The 3,776-nt window shown below is 34.6% G+C and overlaps 1 non-coding gene across 1 annotated transcript; it reads right to left on the minus strand.

Annotated features, from left to right (window-relative positions):
- Window positions 1–3,312: 3,312 nt before the first annotated feature.
- Window positions 3,313–3,420, minus strand: LOC127742743 (small nucleolar RNA R71). Its single transcript, XR_008004137.1, has one exon. It is a non-coding gene; the product is annotated as a small nucleolar RNA R71 (small nucleolar RNA).
- Between the last annotated feature and the right edge of the window lie 356 nt (window positions 3,421–3,776).

The following is a 3,776-nucleotide window of genomic DNA, read 5'->3' on the forward strand; positions in this document are numbered from 1 at the left end:
CTAGCAATATATAATTGTTTATACTTTGTTCGAGCTTAGATGACGTAAACTGGCGTTCAACGCCAGTTCCATGCTGCATTCTGGAGTCAAACACCAGAAACACGTCATAAACCATAGTTAAACGCCAAAAACACGTTACAACTTGGAGTTTAACTCCATGAGAAGCCTCTGCACGTGTAAAGCTCAAGCTCAGCCCAAGCACATACCAAGTGGGCCCCGAAAGTGGATTTCTGCACTAATTACTTATTTATGTAAACCTTAGTAGCTAGTCTAGTATAAATAGGACATTTTACTATTGTATTAGACATCTTGGTTTCGTCTTTTATCTTAGCATCCATCTTTGGGCGTTTAGTTCTTATACTTTGGGGGCTGGTCATTCGGCCATGCCTGAACCTTGATCACTTATGTATTTTCAACGGTGGAGTTTCTACACACCATAGATTAAGGTGTTGAGCTCTGCTGTACCTCGAGTTTTAATGCAAAGTACTATAGTTTTCTATTTAATTCGGCTTATTCTTACTCTAAGATATTCGTTGCACTTCAACATGATGAATGTGATGATCCGTGATACTCATCATCATTCTCACCTATGAACGCGTGATTGACAACCACTTCCGTTTTACCTTAGAACGAGCGAGTATCTCTTGGATTCCCTAACCAGAATCTTTGTGGTATAAGCTAGAACCCTTTGGCGGCCACTCTTGAAGATCCAGAAAGTCTAAACCTTGTCTGCGGTATTCCGAGTAGGATTCAAGGATTGAATTGCTGTGACGAGCTTCAAACTCGCGATTGTTGGGCGTGATGACAAACGCAAAAGAATCAATAGATTCTATTCTGAGATGATCGAAAACCGACAGATGATTAGCCGTGCTGTGACAGAGCATTTGGACCATTTTCACTTAGAGGATCAGATGTAGCCATTGACAACGATGATGCCCTACATACAGCTTGCCATGGAAAGGAGTAAGAAGGATTGGGTGAAAGCAGTAGGAAAGCAGAGATTCACATAAGTGTTTCTATCCTTATTTAATGCTTTATTCATTATTACTTTCGAAAACTACATAACCATTTATTATCCGCCTAACTAAGATTTACAAGATGATCCTAGCCTGCTTCATACCAACAATCTCCGTGGGATCGACCCTTACTCATGTAAGGTTTATTACTTGGACGACCCAGTGCACTTGTTGGTTAGTTGCGCGGAGTTGTGACAAAGTGTGATTCACGTTTGAGAGCACCAAGTCATTGGAGCAATTGTTGATGATCACAATATCGTGCACCAAGTTTTTGGCGGCGTTGTCGGGGATTGTTCGAGTTTGGACAACTGACGGTTCATCTTGTTGCTCAGATTAGGTAATTTTATTTTCAAAAATTCTTTCTTTTCATTTTTCTAAAAATTATTTTCGAAAAAATCCAAAAAAAAAATTAGAAAATCATAAAATTAAAAAATATTTTGTGTTGTTTGTTTGAGTCTTGAGTCAATTTTTAAGTTTGGTGTTAATTGCATGTTTCCAAAATTTTTGCATTTTTCGAAAATTCATGCATGTGTTCTTCATGATCTTCAAGTTGTTCTTGATAAGTCTTCTTGTTTGATCTTCATGTTTTCTTGTTTTATGTCTTTTGTTGTTTTTCATATGCATTTTTGCATTCATAGTGTCTAAGCATTAAAAATTTCTAAGTTCAGTGTCTTGCATGTTTTTCTTTTCTTGAAAATTTTTCAAAAATAAATCTTGATGTTCATCTTGATCTTCAAAGTGTCCTTGGTGTTCATCTTGACATTCAAAGTGTTCTTGCATGCATCATTGGTTTTGATTCATAATTTTCATGTTGTGAGTCATTTTTTATGTTTTTCTCTCTCATCATTAAAAATTCAAAAATAAAAAATATCTTTTCCTTTTTTTCTAAAAATTTTTGAAAATTTGAGTTGACTTAGTCAAATTTTCAATTTTAAAAATCTTATCTTTTCAAAACTTTTTCAAAAATCAAATCTTTTTCATTTTCCTTTTATGATTTTTCAAAATTTTTTGAAAATCTTTTTCAAAATCTTTTTCTTATCTTTATTTCAAAATTTCGAAAAAACTTTAATAACAATTAATGTGATTGATTCAAAAATTTGAAGTTTGTTACTTTCTTGTTAAGAAAGGTTCAATCTTTAAATTCTAGAATCATATCTTTTAGTTTCTTGTTAGTCAAGTAATCAGTTTTAAATTTTAAAAATTAAATCTTTTTCAAAATATCATTTTCAATTATATATTTTAAAAATATATTTTTTTTTTCAAATCATATATTTTACAAAATCAATTTCAAAATATCTTTTCTAACTTCTTATCTTTTTAAAATTGATTTTTAAATCTTTTTCAACTAACTAAATGATTTTTATTTGTTTTAAAATTCTTATCTTTTTTAAAACCACTTAACTACTTCCTCCTCTCTAATTTTCGAAAAGTCCTCCCTCTTTTTCAAAGCTTTCTTTTTTCTTATAACTAATTGTTTCAAATTTTAATTTTAATTTTAATTCTTCTCTTAATTTTCGAAAATCACTAACCCCTTTTTAAAATTAGTTTTCGAAATTCTCTCCCTCTCATCTTCTTCTATTTATTTATTTATTTACTAACACTTCTCTTCATCTCAAGAATTCGAACCTATCTTCCCCCTTGTGTTTGGATTCTTAACTCTTTTCCTTCTGCTATTCCTTTCTTCTTCTACTAACATAAAAGAATCTCTATACTGTGACATAGAGGATTCCTCTTCCTTTTCTGTTCACTTATTTTTCATATGAGCAGGAACAAGGAAAAAGGCATTCTTGTTGAAGCTGATCCTGAACCTGAAAGGACTCTGAAGAGGAAACTGAGAGAAGCTAAAATACAACAATCCAGAGACAACCTTACTGAAATTTTTGAACAAGAAAAGGATATGGCAGCCGAACCCAACAATAATAATGCAAGGAGGATGCTTGGTGACTATACTACACCTACTTCCAAGTTTGATGGAAGAAGCATCTCAATCCCTGCCATTGGAGCAAACAATTTTGAGCTGAAACCTCAACTAGTTTCTCTAATGCAACAGAACTACAAGCTCCAAGGACTTCCATCAGAAGATCCATATCAGTTTTTAACTGAGTTCTTACAGATCTGTGAGCCTGTTAAGATTAATGGAGTAGATCCTGAAGTCTACAGGCTCATGCTTTTCCCTTTTGATGTAAGAGACAGAGCTAGAACATGGTTGGACTCACAACCTAAATATAGCTTGGACTCCTGGGATAAGTTGGTCACGGCCTTCTTGGTAAAGTTCTTTCCTCCTGCAAAGTTGAGCAAGCTTAGAGTGGATATTCAAACCTTCAAACAAAAAGAAGGTGAATCCCTCTATGAAGCTTGGGAAAGATACAAGCAGATGACCAAAAGGTGTCCTTCTGACATGCTTTCAGAGCAATAGCAAGCCTTTTCCATCATCTTCTTAGCAATAGACAGAGAATTCTGAGCAGAGCACCTCTAACTTAGCAAACTTAGTCTCTGATCTGTCTAAGGCCACTTTAAGTATTATGAGTGAAACATGGTCTTCCATCAGAAATTTGGATGCACAAGTGGGCCAGCTGAGTAAGAAAGTCACTGAAACTCCTCCTAGTACTCTCCCAAGCAATACTGAAGAGAATCCAAAAAGAGCGTGCAAGGCCATTGACATAATCAACATGGCCGAACATAGAGAGGAAGGAGAGGATGTGAATCCCAATGAGGAAGACCTCATGGGACGTCTCTCAAGCAAGAAGCAGTTTCCTATTG

The sequence above is a fragment of the Arachis duranensis genome, chromosome 1 (genome assembly GCF_000817695.3).
Source record: "Arachis duranensis cultivar V14167 chromosome 1, aradu.V14167.gnm2.J7QH, whole genome shotgun sequence".
NCBI lineage: Eukaryota > Viridiplantae > Streptophyta > Magnoliopsida > Fabales > Fabaceae > Arachis > Arachis duranensis.